At 37.8% G+C, this 23,334-nt stretch overlaps 1 long non-coding RNA gene across 30 annotated transcripts in view; it reads left to right on the forward strand.

Moving 5' to 3' along the window:
• LOC147343064 (uncharacterized) overlaps positions 1-23,334 on the forward strand; it is a 163,791-nt gene that overhangs the window by 39,663 nt on the left and 100,794 nt on the right. For 7 of the 30 annotated variants that reach the window (XR_015156944.1, XR_015156949.1, XR_015156948.1 and 4 more), the window contains exon 3: positions 17,586-17,718. The exons of 20 other annotated variants lie outside the window; for them this stretch is intronic. This is a non-coding gene — a long non-coding RNA (uncharacterized LOC147343064). Of the gene's footprint in view, positions 1-4,755; positions 5,523-17,585; positions 17,719-23,334 lie in introns of those variants that run through there. 3 more of the 30 variants (XR_015156959.1, XR_015156954.1, XR_015156955.1) reach the window with 2 other exon arrangements.

Consider the following 23,334-nt stretch of genomic DNA (forward strand, 5'->3'; position numbering starts at 1 on the left):
GTGGCTCCACTGCCTGCCACGTATGTGTTTATTCACCAAGTCCACCACAAAACTGTTACTTATTCTTGATTGCTTTGTTGCTTATTATATATGTTTATATATTGTTATCTATTAACAACATGTAAATAGATATCTATTAACAATATGGCTTTCCTGGTAGCTCAGCTAGTAAAGAATCCACCTGAAATGCAAGAGACCCTGGTTCCATTGCTGGGTCAGGAAGATCTGGTGAAGAAGGGGTAGGCTACCCACTCCAGTATTCTTGGGCTTCCCTGGTGGCTTAGACAGTAAAGAATCCACCTGCAATGTGGGAGACCTGGGTTCGATTCCTGGGTTTGGGAAGATGCCCTGGAGAAGGGAATGGCTACCCATTCCAGCATTTGGCTTGGAGGATTCCATAGCAGGCTACAGTCCATGGGAGTTGCAAAGAGTCAGATACTAGTGAACGACTTTCACATCACTTCACTTCATTAGCAATATTTCACACATACAACCAGAGAGCTTTATCCTTTCTATTGTGAAGCTGGGCTACTTTTTTAAAATATAAATTTATTTATTTTAATTGGAGGCTAATTACTTTGCAATATTGTAGTGCTTTTTGCCATACATTGATATGAATCAGCCTTGGGTGTACATGTGTCCCCCATCCTGAACCCCCCCTTCCACCTCCCTCCCCATCCAATCCCTCAGGGTCATCCAAGTGCACCAGCCCCGAGCACCCTGTATCATGCATCGAACCTGGACTGGTGATCTGTTTCACATATGGTGATATACAAGTTTCAATGCTATTCTCTCATATCATCTCACCCTTGCCTTCTCCCACAGAGTCCAGCACAGAGTCCAAAAGTCTGTTCTTTACATCTGTGTCTCTTTTGCTGTCTCACATATAGGGTCATTGTTACCATCTTTCTAAATTCCATATATATGCATTAATATACTGTATTGGTGTTTTTCTTTCTGACTTACTTCACTCTGTACAGTAGGCTCCAGTTTCATCCACTTCATTAGAACTGATTCAAATGCATTCTTTTTTAATGGCTGAGTAATACTCCATTGTGTATATGTACCACAGCTTTCTTATCTATTCATCCACTGATGAACATTTAGGTTGCTTCCATGTCCTAGCTATTGTAAACAGTTCTGTGATGAACATTGGGGTACACGTGTCTCTTTCAGTTCTGGTTTCCTTGGTGTGTATGCCCAGCAGTGGAATTGCTGGGTCATATGGGAGTTCTATTTCCAGTTTTTTAAGGAATCTCCACACGCTTCTCCATAGTGGCTGTACTAGTTTGCATTCCCATCAACAGTGTAAGAGGGTTCCTTTTTCTCTGCACCCTCTCCACCATTTATTGCTTGTAGACTTTTGGATCGCAGCCATTCTGACTGGCGTGAAATGGTACCTCATAGTGGTTTTGATTTGCATTTCTCTGATAATGAGTGATGTTGAGCATCTTTTCATGTGTTTGTTAGCCCTCTGTATGTCTTCTTTGGAGAAATGTCTGTTTAGTTTTTTGGCCCACTTTTTGATCGGGTCGTTTATTTTTCTGGAATTGAGCTGCAGGAGTTGTTTGTATATTTTTGAGATTAATTCTTTGTCCTTTGGGAAGCAAAGATTCTTAACCACTGGACTGTCAGGGAAGTCCCAGAAGCTGGACTATTCTTGTTGAACAAACTTCAGATAATGAAACTGATAGGCAATCACTTTTATATACCAGCTTAAAAATGGAGAAAATGAACTCAGCTTCTGAGAAAGAAAAACATCTAGAGGAGGAGTGAATCAAGTTATTTAATATAAATCTACTGGGTTGCTGGTTTATTAATATCCCCATGCTTGGGCAGAATAAAAGTAAATTCAAGACTCAGTCTCACCATGAAGTAGTTGACAGTTTTTAAAGTTAAAGGCATGAGCATTTTTGAGAATCTTTTGAGCAGATGGGTCCCATGTCCCCTGAGGCTTGCACGGAGCTCTGGACCTGCACAATAGGTCAACTTGCGGGTAAAAGGGGTATGCAGGGATCCATGGTGTGTAACTTGGTAAATCTGTGCCACAACAGCTACCCAATGAACATATGAGGGGAAATAGTTTTGATGACTAACAGCAAATGTGTAATATATTCTTACATTATCACAGAATTAAATGGAAAAATAGGAGCTAAGCAAGATTCTAGGTTAGAAGAGCCAGGAGTGATAAGAGAGGCAAAATTAGGTAAACATTAGATAAATCTGGTTCAAGAACAGAATGTGGAATTAATAACAGAGTCTTGTACCTAGTAAATAGTCAATAAACATCTCTTGACTAATTTGAGTTCAAGTCCTTATGAGAAGAAGTGGCCTCCCTCTCCACCCACATGTCAGTACAAGTCTTTCACTCAAGCAGAAGGAAAGATTAGCTGTTTATTTTTAATCATCCTTGAAAACAAGGCTCATGCAAGAGATTGCTGTATTCTCTTATCTTCCCGCACCATCCCACACTTTGGCCATCATAAATCACTCTCTCTCTTCCTCTGTTCTCTGCCCAGGGTCCTGTGACTTTTATTCTTAGACACATCTATGCCATATGGGTAAAAGAACAAAGTGAGAAGTCATTTCCTTTATCTGTTCTCATAAACAGCCCAGAAACATGAGACAGGATCTAGGGAAGTTTACGCAGGAAAGGAATGATGTATTAAATATTTGGGTGAGGGGCTAAAGCAGAGACCATGACTTAGATTAGAGTTATCACCATAAGGGAGAGTCTTGTTATTAAGAGGTAATAATTAGAATTTGTTTAAGATTTAAATTAGTTTGCTTTGCCTTTCAGTTACTTAAAGAAAATCAATTAAGAGCCTGTAAAAGGCATGAATCAAAGAGTCAAAATCCTCCCACTGAAAATGTTCAATGGTCACTGATAGATGTTATGCCAAAGATATTCTTTGTCATGTTTCTGACTCACTGAAAAGCAATGAAGCCCTGAACCAGACTTGCCGTATAAGAGCTGTTCTCTCTGTCTTCCCAAGATGAAAATCTGGAATGGCTTTTGGAATTTTTTTTTTTTTAAATCATAGTGAAGCTCTTTTTTTAAAATAATTAATTTGGTTGCTCTGGGTCTTCACTGCTGTGCTCTGGCTTTCTCCAGTTGCAGCCAGCAGGGGTACTCTCTACTTGCGGTGGACAGGCTCACTGCAGTGGCTTCTCTTGCTGCGGAGCCCAGGCTGCAGGGTGTAGGCGCAGTAGTTGTGGTGCGTAGGCTTAGTTGTTCCTTGGCATATGGGATCTTCCCAGACCAGGGATCAAAACTGTGTCCCCTGTATTGGCAGGCAGATTCTTACCCCCTGGAACACCAGGGAAGTCCCAGGGAGGAGTTTGATTTATTGGAATGTGCAAGGGACAAGGGGTATTGATAATATCTCTGACCATTGGTTTCCAAATTACGTAGGTAGGATACAGAGATTTAATTGCTTAACTTGGCTATAGAACAAATACAAAATAGATGGTCATAGCCTTTTTTTGGACCACAGACCTGAACGTTTGCCCCAAGGCACGTACCACCACTCTGCACCTTAGGATGGGTGGAGGAAAGGCAGAAGAGTAACCCCAAGGAGAAGATCTTTCCAAGGAAAGTATTTACCTATTCTAAATCCTTGATAGCTGTAATCTCTAGCTAGTCCATATTATCCAAAAAAAATGTTCTTCCATCTCTTTCTCTTCCTCTTTTCCTCATTCTCTCCCTCCAGAACAGTTATGAAGACTCCATAACCCTATAACACATTTTTTGTATGTTTGTCTCCATTCCTCCCCATTGCTGTCTCCTCCTCCTTTTTAGGTTAGCAACTGTGATAAGATCTGTGTATATTTTACACAGACTGGTTCCAAATCAGGAAAGGAGTACGTCAAGGCTGTATGTTGTCACCCTGCTTATTTAACTTATATGCAGAGTATAAAAGCTGAGAGCCAAATTGATGCTTTTGAACTGTGGTGTTGGAGAAGACTCTTGAGAGTCCCTTGGACTGCAAGATCAAACCAGTCAAACCTGGGGATCAAACCTAGGGGAAATTAGTCCTGAATATTCCCTGGAGGACTGATGTTGAAGCTGAAACTCCAATACTTTGGCCACCTGATGTGAAGAACTGACTCATTTGAAAAGATCCTGATGCTGGGAAAAATTGAAGGCAGGAGGAGAAGGGGACAACAGAAGATGAAATGGTTGAATGGTATTTCCGACTCACTGGACATGAGTTTGAGTAAACTCTGGGAGTTGGTGACAGACAGGGAAGCCTGACCTGCTGCAGTCCATGGGGTCACAAAGAGTCAGACACGACTGATCGACTGAACTGAACTGAATATTTGGCAAGGTTAAACTTATAGTGAAATAGTTGACTATTTTTGGAAATTGAACAGGGCCTGAAGGATATATAGATGTATAACAAATACTTTGGAAAGAATCAGAAAAATATGAGACTAAGCAGACTCATAAATTAGGCATCAGTCAATATTACAATTCGGTTTTGGTGGACAATTGTTGAAACAAGTGTGTTTTCTGGAATAGTTGGATCCTTTAGTGGCCTGGGAAAGTAAAAGAGTATTTGAGGGGGTGGGGACAGTATGCAATTACTTTAGAATCACTCTTTCTAACCATGGAGAAAAGGACTGAGTTTACTTTAAAAACAGGCACACTAAAATGTTAATTATTTTAATGGAAACTCAAGTTCTTCCTTTTCTTGGTGGACATCAGAAAGGGTTGGAAAATTCTTCCTTTGATTCTGTATTACTTTCTAGAGCATTTGGCAGCAGCCTCAGTAATCTCATCCTGGTAAAGGAAACTTAAGAGACCTGGTCAAGGGAGAGAGTGGAGGCTCTGAGAATCTGCATGCCTTGCGTGATGGCACATTACCAGGATGCCCGGCTCAGGAGGAGAAGAGGACCGGATTTGGAGTGAGGACGGAGTGGATAGTTCAACCTTCACCTCGTGAGGAACTCTTCCATGAGATTCCTATTCAATCTGAGCCTGTTTCCTCCTGTGAAAAACTGGTGATTGTAGAAAGGCTCTGATGAGGATGAAAAAAGAGCTGTGTACATTTTAAAGTACTATGCATCTATGAAGCATGCAGATGGTAACACATATGAAGTCATTTAGATGGGAGCTTCAAATGTTGTTATTTCTGGCTTTTTCTCCAGGTGAAATATTCAGCCAGGATCTGTTGCTGGATTCACTGCAGAGAAATGGGTCTGTGCCCATGAGTGCGCGCGCGCACACAAACACACACACACACACACACACACACACATTTTATATGCATATGGCTTCATATCCTGTCTACCTCTGTCAATGACAGTACAGCATAGTGGAGTGAGCATGGACTAGTAGACCTGGGTTAAGGTTCTAGCCCTGCTTCTTACTAGAACTTTGAATTTAGGTAAGTTACTTACCATGTTTGAGCTTCAGTTAAATTTCTTCAACTCTAATACAGAGATAACACCCACCTAATACATCTTGGTACATGATAAGATTATGTATACGTTTCCCAATAAATGGTAGGAGTAGTAGTTTTCATTATTTTTTTGATCACCTTTGTTTTTCATAGCCCTGAGCTTCTGACTGGCTGTATTCCTCAAAAGATTCTACTGTTGGGGAACTTGGAATGATGCATGGATAACAATGGGCCCAGGGAGATTTTCAATTTTTGTCAATTTAGAACAAAGAAAATTTTAGCAAATATTTAACCCCACCATTGAAAATATTCCCATCTAATTTGGGAACATTTAGTAGTCATAACCACTGAAACTGTTTTTACTGGAAAGGATAGATAAAAATGCTTAGCAGGCTGACAAATGCAGTAAATCTAATTTAACTTGTCTGGGTAATGCCTATCATTTAGACTTTCATGGAGAAATAAATTTGTATTTTATTTAGAATAAATATTATGAAGTCAATTAGGCCCAACATGAAGCAGTATATTGCTGGAGTATTTTACCTTTCTGGATTTGTCAGTCTCCTGGACTTCAGTATCATTTCCCCTGTTCTGAATATACCCTAGTTTATTGTAACCACTCTTTTCTTATGGGCCATTTCTGTCTGTTTTTTCTTTTAAATTGTTCCTTTTCCCAAGGTTCTGATGTTAGTGTAACATCTAACATAATTTGGATTCCCCTTTTGCATTTGGTTTTTAACAATCACATCCAGATGTTGTTTGCATTATAGCCTACCTGATATTTCAGAATATTTTACTATCAAAAGCGTCTTTCACATTCCTTTCAGATCACATGATTTATATTTTCCCATAATCTATTTGACTCCAACATAGGGTCACAGCACTTAAGGGGACTTTAGAGGTCATTTAGTCCAATCTCCTAGGTTAGAGATGAGGAAACTGAACTCCTGGGAGACTTTGTGACCAGTGCTAGTAATACAGCCAATATTTAGCAAATCTAAGAAGAAACCATGGATCTCATTTCCCCCAGGTCACTGCAAGCTTGAATATTACATGGTTGATCATTAAAATACTTTTGAACTTATTAAAAAAACATTTCTTTTATTTATACACAATACTCTAAATCCAACCCAGAATGATGTTCCAAAATCCCTAAGAATGGCTTCAAACTAAAGTTGTTCTATTGTGACTTTTCTTAAAATACGTAACTATTAAATCAAATCATTACTTGCGTGCTTCTGAATTTGAAACAAACTTGTACTTCTTCAACTTCTGTGTTCTTTGAACATTTTAAACAAAGAAGTCAGATTTTAAGCAGTAAGTCTTTTCCGTTTAAGTAGTTTCTGAATGTAAAGTCTGTAAATGGGGAGAAGTGAAGTCATCCATATATCATATGTCATTTAGGGGCATATGTAGCACTTTAATACTTTTCTCACTGGAAAAAGAAAGGTTTAAAATTTAATTCATCTGGAAAGGAAAAACCAAGAAGAACTAAACCTTCTGTTAAACAAGACCAAACAGAGTATAATTTAGAAAATATATACTGTAAATGCTAGTGCATAAAATGCCTCCATTTTAATCACAATCTACTTTTGATTTAACTGGTATTGAAATAAGGAATGCAAAGGCAAGTTAAAAGTCTTTTTTTTTTTTTTTTTTAATGGGATGTCTGCCAATTACTAGTAATTGAGTAATTATTTTCCTCATAAGATACTCTGGCCCATTGGAATGTGGTTTAATATAATAATCAGATTCAAAGAAGTTCTGATGCCAACATTGTATGGAATTTGGTCATGATGTTCTTTTTAGTGACATGCTAATCCCCCCCCTTTTTTTTTTTGGCCGTGCCTTGAGGCTTGCGGGTACCCTGACCAGGGAAATAACCAGGTCTTACCACGGCAAGAAAATTTATAAATGACAAGGGAATAAAGAACAGAGAGAACACCTCAAGGGAGAGATGGGCCATGCCAAAGGAGGCAATGACTCCCAAGCACTGGGATACAGAGTTTTTAAGGCAAGGTCATTTCATAATCCAACATGTCATTGATTGACAGTCTTGATAGACAGCTGCAGGTTATATAACAAGACATTCTACCATGCATGTCCTTCCCATAATTCAGTCTGTTATAATTAGATGTATGTATTCACGGAATACTTATGAGTAGTTAATGAGTCCAATGTCTGCCAAAGATTATGTAAGTACAGGATAGTGTGAAGTGTGCGCATGTACTAGAGTAGGGGAAGTCCCATCAGTGGGCAGCTGGGGAATTATTCCGGCCCCCTGATCATTTTGGAGTATTGGTGGGGGTGTATTAGGAGGAGGGCTGGTAAATTGCTTGTTGGGACTAGGCAGCCATTGGATGTTTAACTTAAGGGGCCGCCCCTCCATGCTCTAGCTTCCTGCCTAACAATAGGATGTGTAAACCATATACTAAACACTTGATTCTATTATCCATTCCTTATCACTTCATTTAGTCCTCACGAAAGCCCTTAAAAGTAGGTACTATTATATTCCCTTTTTCAGGAGGGTCATTAAGGATTAAAGAGGTTAATGGAAGTGTTCCAGGTTCTATAGCTAACGTATGGTGAAGCTGAGCTTTGAATGCTGTCTGATTTAAAAAAATTGGTTTTTTTGGCTGTGCTTGGTCTTCCTTGATGTACCAGCTTCCCTCTAGCTGTGGTGCGCAGGCCACTCACTGTGGTGGCTTCTCTTATTGTGGAGCATGGGGTCCAGGGTGCACAGGCTTTAGTACTTGCAGCACATAGGCTCAGTAATTGTGGCTCCTGGGCTCCAGAGCACAGGCTCAGTAACTGTGGCACATGGGCTTAATTGCTCTGCAGCACGTGGGATCTTCTCGGATCAGGGATCAAACTCATGTCTCCTGCATTGGCAGGCGGATTCTTGACCACTGAACCACCAGGGAAGCCCTGGCATCTGATTTTTAGACCTGACAGTTTCAGCCCTGTAACACAATGGCATGTCTAGAGGGCCTTAACAGTTATTTCCCATGATGGACCAGTTTAGTTGATGCTATCTTTTAATGTGAAAGTTGAATTATTTATATCTTCTCGGAATCACCTTGAAGCAAATTTTACTGTACCTAAGATTTAGTATCTTTTAGATGTTTTCTTTATTAAGCTGAGTGAACTGTGGCATTGAGAATTGTGACAACTGGTTTCCAATTCTAGTTCTGTGCTGTTTCTGCAAAAAATGGCCCAGGGGATCACCAAAAGATCCGGGAAGCTGAAGGCAAAAGTGTGGTACGTCGAAGAGTATTTCAAAATCCTTAGCCCATGACTGTCAGCACAGTTTCTAGCATAAGAAGACGATGTCATTTCTAGGGGACTATGGACGTTGAACTTGTCCATCTGTCTGTGCCATGGATGTGCTTTATACTCTGAAGGACTGGAGTGACTGTAGCACAAGAGTTGTAAAGCATGGGCTCCTGGTTAGGTCAACCAAAACCATGTACTCCAACATCATGTGTCAGCCTATTGAACACATACAGTGAAAACTTTAGGAATTGGGTAGGGTTAAAGTTCTGCAATATCCAATATATGTTTCAGACCTGGTACCACTAGTCTAAACTATAGCTTGTTCTGGGCCATACAAACAAATTTTCAAATAAGTGGGAGTTTGAGAAATTTGAATAAATTGAGCTAGTCTGTTAGTTTCTTGCTTCTAGATTAAAGGATCAGTACTAGTCTGAGAGTGGGCTCCTTGCAGAAAGATCAGTTATCAAAAATAATGGGCCATAGGGACATCCCTGGTGGTCCAGTGGCTAAGACTCTGTGTTCCCAATGCAGGGTGCCTGGGTTTGATCCTTGCTTAGGAAACTAGTTCTCACATGCCAAACTAACAGTTCACATCCCACAACTAAGACCTGGTACAGTCAAATAAATAACTAATTAAAAAAATTATAGGCTATAATTTACAGAATGATCTTGCTGCCTCACTGTTTATTATCTAATAAACAGCCTGCCAGGCTCCTCTGTCCATGGATTTCCCAGGCAAGAATACTGAAGTGAGTAGCCATTCCCTTCTCCAGGCAGTCTTTCCAACCCAAGACTTCTGCATTGCAGGCAGATTCTTTACCACTGAGCCACCAGGGAAGCCCCAATAAGTAGCATGTGTATGGAAAACAAAACAAAACTTTAAGAAGAATACAATATATCCTCAATTTTGGCTTCACATAATAAAGATGCTGAAAAGTCTTCACAGCCTTTCTTAACAGTGTTTTCTTGACTTATTTGACCATAAAAATACCCCTTTCAGTAACCGTTATTAACATGGAACTAGGATTTTGTGGGAGATAGCAAGATTCATATGGGAACTGTTAGTTATGGAATGTACATCTAGTTCTCTGACCAGGTCCATTCTGGTACAAAATGTCTATTTCCCCATGTTCCATTGATTTCTTTCTTTTTTTTTTTTTTTTTCATTCTGCGAAAGAATGAATCCCATATACCTATCACTTGCTAACAACTCTCTAGATTTTGCCATGTTGCTTTACTTAGTTTGAGGGGGTAATTTAAAGCAAATCCAAGACAATATAATGTTTTTATGTATTTATATCCTTGAATATTCCAGTATGCTGTTGTAAACAAATATGAGATTTCTTTCTGTATTTCCCATGCCATTATCCCCTCTAGCAAAATTAACACTACTTCTTTACACAGTTGATATTCAGATTTTCTAAATAGTTCCCTTTCTCCATTATTAAATGTATAATTCAGGGGCTTTTAGTCTATCCATAATTGTGTTATCCATTACTGCAATCAATTTTTATTAACCCCTAAAGAAATCCTACTCCCCTTAGCCGTCACCCCCAAATCCCCATATGCTCCCCACCTTTAGGCACCAGTAATCTACTTTCTGTTTCTGGAGATATGCCTATCTGAGACATTTTGTACAAACAGAATAATACAATATGTAGTCATTCATGTTCAACTCCTGTCACTTAGCATAATTTCATGCTTCATCCATGTTGTACATGTATTGGTACTTCATTATTTTTTATGGTCAAATAATATTCTATTGTATGTATATACCACACACATATTCATTTGGGTGAATTCTTTTTTGAAAAAAAAAAAGACTTTATTAAAAAGATTTCAAACGTATGCAAAAAAGAGAATAATATAACCAACTCCCAAATAGAATCTCATCGTTCCCACAATTATCAACTTGTGACCCATCTGGTTTCATCCATATTTCAGCATTCCCTTGCTCTCTAGGTTATTTGAAACAAACCCAAGACATAGCATTTCATCCGTAAGTACTTCAACATATAATTGTAAACGGTAAGATCTCCTTTAAAAGATATCACCAGTATCACACCTAAAACATAAACGATAATTCCTAATTCCATCAGATATATGGTTAACTGATGTCTTAATGTTTCACAACCACGTTTGTCTTCCTATATTAGATTGATTTACTTAGTGGATATTAAAATTGTCAAAGACAATTGATTTGTACAGGAACGTTTATTATGCTAGAGGATAATAGCATAATATATCATAATAAATGCTATTATTCTCTTTTTCTATGAAATTGTAAGACATGAAGCCTTTCGTGTAAGACATGATGACAGCTATCACATGCAGAATCTGCCTCTGTCTGTCATTCGTGGATCCCCAAATGCCCTTCCCCAGGTTTAGAGGTATTTAGAGGTACATGAGCATAGAGTCCAGAGAGAGATCAGAATGCTAAGATCTGACAGAGACAAGTTGTCCCAAGACCTCATAGACCGGAGCAAGGTGATGTTGATCTGCTGTAGAAAGAATGATCTGTCATCCAAGAATCCTTTCTATACATCTGGGTCATAGAGTGTAGTCTGTGCCCAGGCCATACCATGAGGGTGAAGCAGTACCACTAGCTTGGATGGGGGAAATGAGTGAAAATCAAAGTTCCAAGTAGGATACAATCTGTTCTCTTAGGCAAAATATCTGGAACTCACTGAGTTTGTCAATATTTACTTCTGTTGATATTTTTTCCTTTCTTACTTTCTTGGAGAAAAATTGTACTATTTATCATTGAAATAATAATTTAGTCTTTAAAATAATTTTAAAGTTATTACTTTGATGCCTAGAAATTTGTGTTTATGGAACCTGCATGAATAGATGAACTATTCTTCTACTCTTTCTATTGAATGGTTATAGTTTTTGAGAGTGTTTTGTCCTACAGTAGAGCAATGGACTTAACTGGTGGCAGATTTAACAGATGTTTCGGTGTATGCATGTGAGTCAAATTAGTGTTTTCATCTCAAAATTTTGTATCACTGGGGTGTATGGTATTAAAGTGAATGCCGAGGATATAAGAAGTATGGCACTCAGTGTGAAATGTCAGCAGCTAATTAATTAGGATGTTGGTCTAGAGCAGTAGTTGTTAAGCATGTGTCTTTAGGTAAATTTTCGAAACAGTTGAAACCTTTAAAGTAGCAATGCATGTAAGCAATTGGTATGTTAACCTGAACTTAGGTTTTTGTCTTTGTGAGGATCCATAGTTTCAATTTTTCCAAGAAGTCTGTGCCCTTTCGTCTCTGAGAGATTATAAATAAATGATGTGTGAGGGTTTGACAAGAGGAGCCAGTGTAGTTCTTTGACATCATGTTTTATTCCCCCTTATGTGATCTTATCTAATCAGAAACTTTAAAAGGCCAGGCAGAGATCAATATTTGTTGAATGAATGAAGTTAACAAATAGCTGCTTCTCTTATTTCACTGAAGTTTTTGAGATTTTGGCTGAACAGTTATTATTCCTTGATTGCTCCATTGAAGACACCACTAGAACCTTAACTGTTTGATAAGAGGCATAAACACAGGGGAAGGTTGTGTGTCCCGTGTGAGACTCACACTTTCAGAGGGCCGTTATCCTAGTAGACCATCACTAATGTGGAAGTGTGTAAGTAGTAGATCTAAATGATAGATTATAGAGTTACTTTTAAGGATACAGTTGTGTGGCTTTGTATCTGTGTCTGAGGGAATGCAAGAGATCATTTAAATTCACAGAAGATGTGTTTGGCATGCTCGAAACAGCTTGGATCCATCCATCCACTTTCCATTAACCTTCTTAGAAAGATGAACCCTCACAAATGAAAAGTATTTTGTGATCAAATGAGCTGTTATTTGGAGAAACTCAGAATAGAATCAGATTCTGGGATTGGCAGTTCCTTGGAGGTTATTGTTATTTGTGTAATTCTATGTTTTATTAATTCTGGTCTCTTTACTCATTAGGAGGAAAGGAATTTTTAGCCCTAAAAAGAAAAACATGACACCCTTAAAGGCAGTAGAATATAGATAATATTAAAAGATTAACACTGGCCGTTTTAAGGGATCTACTGAACTTTTCACATTGACACTGCTGCTACTGCTAAGTCACTTCAGTCGTGTCCGAGTCTGTGTGACCCCATAGACGGCAGGCCACCAGGCTCCCCCGTCCCTGGGATTCTCTAGGCAAGAACACTGGAGTGGGTTGCCATTTCCTTCTCCAATGCATGAAAGTGAAAAGTGAAAGTGAAGTCGCTCAGTCGTGTCTGACTCTTCGAAACCCCATGGACTGCAGCCCACTAGGCTCCTCTGTTCATGGGATTTTCCAGGCAAGAGTATTGGAGAGGGGTGCCATCGCCTTCTCCACACATTGACACTAAAAGTTGCTTTATCTCTTACCAGTAACAGTTGGATCCAGGGTGTCCAGCTTCATCCAACAGGATGAAGCTGTTGACCCAATCACAGGGGTTCTGTAATACAGAACACTATCCTGAGAGAACACTTAATTACAAATTAGAGCAGGAAATGGAGACTCTTCTATTTCAAACCACTGGGTAATTTCCCTTCACTACAGTATCAGCATTTAGTCAGAATATTTATGGGACAAGTGACCTGGTGTTCTTAAAGGTCCTTTTGGGGAACAAGATAGATCTACATCTTCTTTGAAAAAGGCAGTCTAAAAACAAGGGAATAATCTTTTTCAAGCACCCACCATAATTTGCATTTTGGAACCAAGAGAAGGAAAATTCATTTAAAATAGATTATCTGATGACAAGGAGTCAGACTTATGAAAAGAATATTTAAGCTTTATAGCAATGGAAGGAAGAATAAAACACATTTCTTACCCAGAGCATAATCTTAGTGAAATTAAACATGTATAATGATTATACTTCAAACATGTCAAGAGGCCCTATAATAACAATGAGGTCACAAATGGAAAAGACAGGAAAAATAGTGATCTCAGCAAAGAGGATATATATGCATATATATACATACATTCATACACTTTGGAAATTTTTTGCCCTATTAAGTTAATTTGTTGTAATACAAATAAGATAAATATTAAGGAAACATTAGTTCCAAGTTACTCTTGAATGAAAACAAGGCACAATATTTAAGTATGCCATGAGCATCACAGATGTCCAATAGATATCCTGATGAAAATGATGATAAAATATTTGCCTTAATACATTTTAGAAAAATTCAGATTTAGCATTTTCTTTTGCAACTGAACTGAGCTCCCTAAAATTCTGTTTTCTGCTTATATTTAGATATGTTTTCATAAGTGTGGCTGCCCAGAGAAAATATAATAGACACAGAAATCAAGGTCTGGATAGCGTGTTGGAAAAAACAGTTGACTAGGAGTTAATCATCCTAGATATTTATTCTTTAGCTACAGTTAAACTGCTGGTGTGACCTCGGGCAGGCAGTTTAATCCCTTTGAACCTAGACTGTCTGAGCTATACAATGAATTAGTTGGACTAGATTTTTTAAGTCTCCTTTTGGTTTTAATAAAAATAAAATTCTAAATTGCTCTGTGAGTTAAATCAACATTGCCAATCTGGTTAATTCTGGGCCTCCAGCCTCTTTAAAATGGAGAACAGTTTATGTGAGTTATTTTTTTTAGAAAAATAAATTCATCTCTTCTTCTTTCCACTTTGCCTTTGAACACAGCTTCAGATTTTTCATCTGTATGGTGGCATTGTGGGCCTATTTATTTTTCCAAAGACCTTTTACTCTGATTATTTGATAAGAAACAATATTTTTTTTCCAAAGGTATTGAGTTATTCCCTTGGTTTGTATTAGAGTAGATAAGTCCTTCGAGTTTTTTAAATGAGTTTACATTTTCATTCCATCTCTTTGATTCAAGTTTGAAGGGATTCTATTTTGGCTATTTTATCTCTCTGCCCCTAGGAAAGCCAGACTTTAAGTTATCCCTAAGGTATCACTGGCAGCATTCCACACCATCTGTAATGTATAAATATATTCAGTTATTCAGTATATTCCAACTTAGCTAGCTCTAGTAATTTTATATTATTGGAGTCTTTGAGGAGAAAAGCATTCATTCTCTACTGATTTATTCCTTACTGTTAGTTCTGAACTTTTGATTCAACTGACAAGTAATCTAATACAGAAACAAAATCCTAAACTTTTTCACAATGAGTTAAGTAACAGAAAGTTCTGGAGCCCATTCATTGTCCTTATTGCAGTTGACTGGTTGAATACATTTGAGCACCCTTGGCAGATTCCAGATTTGAATTTAGGAGACTTAAGGCAGGTCAAATCACTCTCAATAAAAGGTGCTTGTCTTTGAATCTCTTCACCAATATTATTCACCTTCCTGACACAGTATATCCCATTAGTTTCTTTGACTATTTCTTTTCTGTTTAAAAATTTCTCCTTTCTTTACTTTTTCTATCAATAGAATGAAAGAAAACACACCTTCTTCCCACCCATATATGGCTCCAAAAATTTGCTTTTTAAATTTGAATATTGAATATGAATTTTTTGAACTCTCATACAAGCACAGACAGCTCCACCTACATGAGAGCTTGTAAATACAGAAATGTTTAGTTGCTGTATATGACCTCTTGTAAGTATGAGCTCTGAGCCAGGGAAGAAGTATATTGGAAAATGAAGTTGTGGAAAATATCAGTGATGGGGAGACCAACAAGAATTCTAACACCAGCTCTCTCATCACTAGTTATATGACCTTGAGAATGGCTTAACCATTTTTAGCATCAGTTTTTATCATCTGTAAAATTTACTTGCACAGTAGGCTTTCAAATTAGAAATGATTATTTTTAAGAACTTCATGTGTATTTAGCAGGCTTCCTAGGTGCTACTAGTGGTAAAGAAGTCACCTGCCAGTGCAGGAGACTTAACGAGACAGGGGTTTGATTCCTGGGTTAGGAAGATCCCCTGGAGGAGGGTACTTGTGCTTGCCTTTGGATAACATACAGAAAACTCACAATGAATATTACTCAGCCATTAAAAAATCAGTTCTAATGAGGTGGATGAAACAGGAGCCTGTTATACAGAGTGGAGTAAGCCAGAAAGAAAAACACCAATACAGTATACTAATACATATATATGGAATTTAGAAAGATGGTAACGATAACCCTGTATGCGAGACAGCAATAGAGACATAGAGGTATAGAACAGTCCTTTGGACTCTGTGGGAGAAGGAAAGCATGGGATGATATGGGAGAATGGCACTGAAACATGTAAATTATCACATGTGAAATGAATTGCCAGTCCAGGTACAGGGTGCTCGGGGTTGGTGCACTAGGATGACCCAGAGGGATGGGATAGGGAGGGAGGTGGGAGGGGGGCTTCAGGATGGGGAACACATGTACACCCGTGGCAGATTCATGTCAGTGTATGGCAAAACCAATACAATATTGTAAAGTAAGAAAATAAGTAAATAAAATTGAGATTAAAGAAAAGAAGAAAAGAAAACTCACAAGATATGACTGTCCTCAAGAGTTTACAATTTAGTTGAAGTTTAGAGTTTGCTCAGATATATTGCAGTGGGCTTCATATACCATTCATTCATTCATTCATTCATTTATTAGCACATTTATTCAACAAGTGTTTCCTAATGCCAAATATTATCCTTAGGATGGGGTAAATCAATGAGCAGAAATACGTATCTAGAAACTATGAGAATTTACAATTATAACTTTTTTTTTTTTTCTATGTAGGCATAGCACAATTGTATTAAAATCATTATGAAGACACTTTGGCTCCATGTTGCCTTTGTTTAAATCTCAAATCTGTCATCTACTATCTGGTTATTTCTGTGCAAGTTATTTTTAAGTGCTATGAGCCAAATATCTTCATTTGTGAAATAACACATAGCCATGCACAGTGTGGTTGAAGATTAAATGAGTTGGCATACATAAAGTATATAGAATAATTCTTGACACCCAGGAATTACTTTGGACCAATAAAATGGACCATTAAAATGTTAAATTTATGGTTGTTGTTATTAGGCACTATTTTCCAGGTATCAGATTCTTATTTTTCCTTTAGGGAACAACTTCCCTCTTCTCCAAGTTTTGGCCTTCATGTGCATTTATGACTTAAGCTTAAGATAAGAGCATAGTTTGTTTTCCTTAGTCACGGTGATTGGTTGAGTTAGGAAAGAAGCAAGTCAATCAAGTTCAAAGTCCTTTCTTGGGCTTTTTAGATGAATATTCTCTTTTCTAGTAGAAGTGAACCTGAGTTGACGTAGTCCTAGAGTTCCCAGTGACCTTATCACTACTTGGAGCCAGATAATGAAACTGTAAGGGGCTTCCATAATAGCTCAGTTGGTGAAGAATCCATCTGCAATGTAGGAGACCCCAGTTCGATTCCTGGGTCTGGAAGATCCACTGAAGAAGGGATAGGCTACCCAATCCAGTATTCTTTGGCTTTCCTTGTGGCTCAGCTGGTAAAGAATCTGCCTGCAATGCGGGAGACTTGGGTTCGATCCCTGGGTTGGGAAGATCCCTTGGAGAAAGGAAAGGCTACCCACTCCAGTATTCTAGCCTGGAGAATTCCATGGACTGTATAGTCCATGGGGTCACAAAGAGTCAGACACAACTGAGTGACTTTCACTTTCACTTTCAATGAAACTGTCTCGGCACAGGGCAGAACAGGAAGTTGGAGATAAAACAGACACTAATGATAACGGATCAAACAGTATAAAGACTTTTCTCCTGAAATTTCAGTTTTGTGTGAAATTACTGATTACAATTTCCTTGTCCCATTTTCTTTTTAGTGTGTGACCAATTTAGGCAGAGTTGGTTTATGTTTCTTGCAGGTAAAGAAACCTAACTCAGTAATCGACTCACTTAGAGACTGATAGAGATTTATGATGATTAAATCTCCTCTCTTCCTTTTTCCCTCCATCAAATAGAGTTGTCTCATGCTGCTTTATCATTTGCTGAAGTTTCCCTTTTGGGTAGAAGCCTGTAATCGTCTTCTCTTGGACTAGAGCATTTTGGAGATCTACCTGAGGTGGCCAGAGAATAGTCAGGAGAAATGACAAGGTAAAGAAATCTGTAGACTAATTCAATTGTGGGTCAGTGGTGTCCTTTCATACCTGGCAAAGAGGAAAACTGAGCTGTGCAAATTTCTTTCTGTGAATGTGGCAATATGAGAGATTTGGCATAGTTATTCTACCAAAACTAACCAGATTAAAGAAGGACAATCAATTAGGCCATGAAATTAAGTATATGGTTACAATTTTCTTAAGTTGTATGAGGGGAAAAGATAGAGTGCAGATATTAGAGCAAATAACCAAAGCATTGTCTCATTCTTTCATGCTCAGGATATGAAAAAGGTCAGCAACTTTCAGAAAGGGGCATATGACATGCTTAGTCTCTGACTGGCTTCTTTGTTAGCATTATTACTAAAACCAACTGAAATCAAAGAAAACATCACTAATAGTACAACTGATCAGCACTGATAGCATTCTGATTAAGTACTTGCCACATGAAATTCACTGGACTTCTCAGTCCACTTATGGGGATAAAACTCAAGAATCCTTCCTACTTTCTCCAAAAGTTCTTGGGGTTGGGAGCTTGGATTTCTCTGACTCTGATAGCTTTCTTCCATTGATTTTTTTTTTTTTTTAATTTTAAATAACTGTCTCTGAGATTTTTGTCATTTACTTGTCACAAGTCAGTGCTTCTTTGGTTTATTATGAGAAGACTAAGGACACAAAATACAATGTATAAGAGATTTGGGCAAAGTTGAGTATGTGTGCAGAACTGAGCCAGTACACAGAACAGGGAACATTTTACATTTGCATTTTTGCAAGATAAATGTCTTTAATATGGACACACAGCATCCATGGTCCATTAAAAGTTTTCAGCTATTCTTGTTGGCTGTTGTTCTTCTTGCTGCCATGGCCTCCAAACCTCCATCTTGCTAGCTTTCTTCTCTCCTCTCTACCTTGAGCACTTTGCTTTCCTGGGCAATCTGCTAAAAATTTGTGATTTAATACTTAGAACCACCTATGAATGACCTTTGTTATTAATGTCAGGTAAATAAATCTGACCTAAAATAATTTGGGGTTAAGAATTAGCAGTGCATGTTGAGGCTAGGGAAATTCTTTGGTCTAACATGTCAACATCTGATGGAGCAGCCAGAAGACTTGTACCTTCCTGACTCCTAGGTAAGCTGGTAGAACCTAATATGTGTGTATGAGGATAAGTACAAGGAGAAATGGAAGTTATCAAAAGTGTAAAAAGAATTTTTTAAAGACTTTTTGAGTATTTTTTAAATAAAGTTTGATTTGTAGATTTATATATAGAATGAACTAGTTAGGAAAATAATTCAAAATCTAGGGACAGATGCCAAGAGATGGAAAGAAAACTCTTCTTCCTCCTTCTCCTTCATGTTTGTCTTCATAGAAGAGCCATAGCTTGCCAATTCCTTTTCAAGACTATACATTCAACGTGTATCACATTCTTATAAGACAATTAGTTCTGATTTGTTGTGCGTGATAAGTCACTTCAGTTATGCCTGACTCTGTGCAACCCTATGGATTACAGCCTGCCAGGCTTCTCTGTCCATGGGATTCTCCAGACCAGAATAATGGAGTGGGTTGTCCTTCTCCAGGGAGTTTTGATTTGGGAGACAACTTTGTTATTTATATGGGATAGGGGGGAAGAATTTCTTCTACCAAATTTCTCCTATCTAATGTTAAATCGTATATTTAATTGAAGTGAATATTCTGCTCATTCAAATTTATTCTCCAAATGAGATAGATGAGAGCTTATTTATAATAATGATGATAATAACAATGGGGACTATTTCTCGCACTTTTATGGTATGGCAGGCACTTTATGTAAGTTTCCCAGCAAACCTGCAACAGAGATTGTTATTACATCTCCATTTTTATAACTGAAGAAAAGGAAAGGGCTACAGAACAGTTACAAGACATGCTCAAGGTCACATCAAGCCCATATGTGGTCAAACTGTAATTTGTGTAGTGAAGGCTGGCATTGCATGGATTTCGTTCCTTAGATGCTGCTGGGAGGCTTGGAAGCATGATTCTGCATGCTCCCATGGTTGATTCTCTTGGAATTTGGTATTTGTATCATCAGCTAGTGAGGTGGTCACTATCAAACCTTTATTTTCTGTTTTATAGTTAATGATTCCATTTTGAAGAACTGAGATAAAGGAGAAGGAAAAAAAACTTGTCACACGAGAATATAATCATAGAAAACTTTTTAAAAATTTCCTTAAGGATGAATAATAAGCAATGCAGAAATCTGAGGAACAGATATGCTGACTGACTTGCTCAAGGTCAAACAGATAGTTACATAAACACATTTTCCTTTGTCAAAGAAGTTCAGTGTTTTAAGTAACTAATTTATTTTAATGTTGGGAGATCTCTATAAATCTTACTGCATTACTTAGATAAATAATTTTCCACGAAAATTGTTTTTCAGTAATTTTGTTTGGCTATTTTAATGGGTGTTTTTCATAATCTCTAATGCTGAATTTCTCATCAATTCAGCCCTCCAGATTTTATTAGGTTTTGTGTGCTTGGGAAATAACACCATCAAAACAGAGTTATCTTCACATATGCAAGACAATTATATTGATATATCATGTGCTGTATTTTAATTTCAAAATTATTGCCTCATTGTTTTTTCCTAGAGCCCAGTTTTATTTCTTTCCTCTTATTGTTAAAGGTACAGGGACAAGTAATTCACCCTTTAAAAAAGAACAGAAGAGAAAAGGTTTGTTTAAAAAAAAAAAAAGTAGCTAGAAAAATCTCCCACAGAGTGAATTCCCACAGTGTTATGGAGGATGTAAATTTAGCCCAGTGTGATTCAAACAATCAAGTTAGGAATTTTAATTTAATGGTTTGTTCCTCTGAATTGTTAGACGCTCACCTCATTGTGCAAGTTGTGTTTGAATTGGAGAAAATTTAACTAAAATGTGTTGAATTTGCCCCAATCAGGTTATTCTGGGAGGTCTGATTCACAGGCTGAGTGATGGACTAGAAAGAATGAATCAACAAACAAAAGAAAAGGAGGCTTAAATTATTTCACTTTAATAATGACTCTATTATCTCTCAATATTTTAAAATTTAAATATTTGGTTTTTGTGATGGCAGTATCATTTCAGCAGTTTAAATAGGCTTGGGGAATTATCTTATTTTCATTTCAATACAACCCAGAATCCCATGTTTCTGGTATGTTGGTCAGAAACCTCAATGGCTCACAGATTAAAGGGTTTGTGAATCAGTTTCTGCCGAACTGGCTTGGCTGTGGCAAATAAAATGCTGGAGGAGAAAAATATGTTGGATGAAAGAACAGACGAGAATGAAAATCAAGTTGTTGTTGTTGTTTTTTTTTTTTACGATATTTTAGGGAATAGTCCAATAGGCCAAATGGATCTAAACAATCATGGCTCATGTTTGGAATTACAATTGTATGATTTGGTTAAAAAAAAAACAACAAACAACCCAGCACTTTCTTGGAAAGTAATAAAACACTTTTAAAAAGCCCATCAAGGGAAAAGGGACTTGATTATAAGCTTTTTTACATGTCTACCCATAAAGAAAGAAATGTTAATAGAGTGAGCCCTTTAAAAGTAAAATGGAGTTCTTACCTTTCAGAGATTTTAAAAGTTAGACCTGATGGGGATCTTAGGGCCACATGCATTGTTCAATTGCATTTCGAAGATGTTGAGACTATAGCTCAGACATAGCATGTGTCATGCCAGGGGTCACAGTGGTACTGGCTGAGTTAGAGAAGGTATTTCCTTTCTTTTCATATTATTATGTTTTCCTGGTTTCCTCTTGGGAGCACTTACATCTCAAATAATTGTCATTGCCTTTGAGTCCTTTTCCTTGAATTTAATGTTGGTGTTAGTTTACAGCACGTGCCTCCGCCCTTTGGAGTAATCATAGCCATTGCCATACATTATGGTGGCTCAATTATTCCAGCCACAAGCACTGATAATACAGTAGCTCAGGATCTTTTCACCACCATGGTAAAAAGACTTATCCCTCTGTAGGCAGACCCAGCTCCTTTACTGTGGTAACTGAGCCAGAAGTGTGCTTCCTCAAAGTTGGAGGGAAGACACTGACAAGGGTTAGAAAAAGCATATGGTGCTACATACCACATTGCAAGCCTTTGTGAAAGGCACGTCTCACAAGTGGATGAAATATGTTGATGTAAAACAATTAGGTCACGTGGAACAAAGCAAACATTTGAATGGAGATGGGATATCAGTACAGTTCACTGTACTGATTTTACCAAGAGCCCCAGAAGGCAGGAAACCTGTTCTACTGAAGAGCTAAATGGCTTCAAGTCTCTTGACTTCTCCAAGGATGTGTCTTCATCTGTAAATACAGGGTTTGGATTAGGTTATTACTAAAGTTGCTTTGTATTTTAGCAAACTCCTTAATATACAGGTGGCCCTGTTAGCATGTTGGAAGCACAGGAAGAATTAATAAAATTATATAGACTGATCATTTGTTTGATCCTGGTTGCAATATTTCTCTCAGTTAAGATTAACTTCATTTGTATGGTTTCCCTTTGAGCTTTAGTCCCTTACAAAAATCTGAATGCTTTTCAGTTTAATGTGTATTAACAACCTATTTGTTCAGTGTTTAAAATAGTAATTTTGGGAAATACTTTCCAGAATCCTCAAACAAGTAATCCTTAAGCACCAACGGAGTGCAGGTACTCTTGGTACTCAAACCACAGAGTTTGGTTGGAGTCCTCAAGGGGCGCTTACACTGCTGCTGAAGACAGTAGAGTTGGAATTGAGGGCACATTTAATTAAATGACAAATGAGTGACCTAGAGAATAAGTACAGTTTGTAGCCTGTTTTTATCTAATCACTTAATTTTCCTATATTGAGAATTTCTGATCTTTAAACTCTCTTTATCATGGTTTAAACAAATCTATTAAGAGTTGACTCATAGCAGTGAATAACTGTCTCTTTGTTTTCTTGAGATAATTCTCAGATTAAAAAAAAAAATCCTTGGCATTTGAGTCCAGTGATGAAGGCTGTGGGAAAGAAATAATCCCAATAATTATATCTAAAGAAATATATGTTATATATAGCGATTTTTTCTTGGCTAGGTTAACACTGTTCTCAAATCACATACTAATTAAAACAGAGCATGTAGAATGATTGGCTAAGATGATACATAGCCACTGAATAACATTCCACACATGGCAACACTGCTAGTCACCTGTGTCATCTATTTGCTCTTCCCTTACGCCTTGGTTTTTAAAATAACTAAATGATCTCCAGTTTCACTTGATGTGGCAATGTATATGGCTTTAAAAATTACATTTACCAATTTCTCTTGAGGGAGAGGTAGCCAGCCATGTGATATAATCCTATTCAATGAGATACATGAATCCCATGGTTGCTGCTGCTGCTAAGTCACTTCAGTCGTGTCCGACTTTGTGCGACCCCATAGACAGCAGCCCACCAGGCTCCCCCGTCCCTGGGATTCTCCAGGCAACAATACTGGAGTGGGTTGCCATTTCCTTCTCCAATGCATGAAAGTGAAAAGTGAAAGTGAAGTCGCTCAGTCGTATCCAATGCTTAGCAACCCCATGAACTGCAGCTTACCAGGTTCCTCCGTCCATAGGATTTTCCAGGCAAGAGTACTGGAGTGG

Source organism: Bos grunniens, chromosome 28, assembly GCF_055505025.1.
Source record: "Bos grunniens cultivar Pamir isolate PY7600 chromosome 28, Bosgru_T2T1.0, whole genome shotgun sequence".
NCBI lineage: Eukaryota > Metazoa > Chordata > Mammalia > Artiodactyla > Bovidae > Bos > Bos grunniens.